The sequence below is a fragment of the Schistocerca cancellata genome, chromosome 1, assembly GCF_023864275.1.
Source record: "Schistocerca cancellata isolate TAMUIC-IGC-003103 chromosome 1, iqSchCanc2.1, whole genome shotgun sequence".
Taxonomy (NCBI): Eukaryota; Metazoa; Arthropoda; class Insecta; order Orthoptera; family Acrididae; genus Schistocerca; species Schistocerca cancellata.
This window is the reverse complement of record NC_064626.1, coordinates 930,757,201-930,758,151: the sequence shown is the minus strand read 5'-3', so window position 1 is coordinate 930,758,151 and position 951 is coordinate 930,757,201. Positions and strand designations below refer to the sequence as shown.

General features: G+C 39.5%; 1 non-coding gene across 1 annotated transcript; it reads left to right on the top strand.

Annotated features, from left to right (window-relative positions):
* The first annotated feature begins 210 nt into the window (after positions 1-210).
* Positions 211-282, top strand: Trnag-ucc (transfer RNA glycine (anticodon UCC)). Its single transcript has one exon. It is a non-coding gene; the product is annotated as a tRNA-Gly (tRNA).
* Positions 283-951: the final 669 nt, after the last annotated feature.

Below are 951 nucleotides of genomic sequence, written 5' to 3'. Positions count from 1 at the left end.
GTGGCTGTAATGAGAAATTTTGTTATATGACTGCGCCTGGCAGATTACGGAGGACAGTTTTCAGTATTCCGGTAGCTAGCAAACGTAGAAGAAAAATATGCGCGCCGGAAAGACAACGACATATGTACGTACGTAAATGCTAACAAAATGTTCTCAGCATGAAGAAACATTTTGAATTTATACTGTACTGCAAAAGTCTTTACGCAAGGTGCGATGGTGGTGTAATGGTCAGCATAGTTGCCTTCCAAGCAGTTGATCCGGGTTCGATTCCCGGCCATCGCATTTATTTTAATTAATCAAGTTAGCGTTGTACGTTGTGGTAGTTCAGCAAGATTAAACAAAACATCACATTGTCCCATTGATATTTGCCTGATTGTGTTAAATAGCAACCTTATGTTTGACTTTTTTCTTACATTATTTTAAGTCGGTAGTAAACTCGTACATTTATTCAAATATATGAGTTTCGTCGAATGCGGCATACTCTTTAGGAAGAGAATGTCTTATTCGTAGTGTGTGTTACGTGCGAAAGTACACTAAGTTCTGAAATCAATGTAATGAAAGTTTATGCCATCCTTTTACAGGACAGAGATAACCGCTCCCGTTATGACCATACATACAGTGAACAATGACGCATTGTCGATTTCTCCCTCATATCCTGCCTAGGCAGCAGCGGTCCTACGAGACCATACTCGACGGCAGCATCTTTAAGAGGATGAGAAGCGTCTAGTAAGGACATACAGCATTTAATTCGGAAGCAATAAGGTTTAGCTTCTCCGATTCGCGGGTATCCGATTTTGACGAACGGTTATTTAGAAAATCGATTTCACTCCAGAAGATGTGTATGGATTACAGTTTTACTTTCTTCAGAATGTAGTTTTTGTTGAAATAAACTCAAAACTACACACAGTGCCAACGAATTATGGACAAGACTGAAGGATAGTCTTGGGTGAA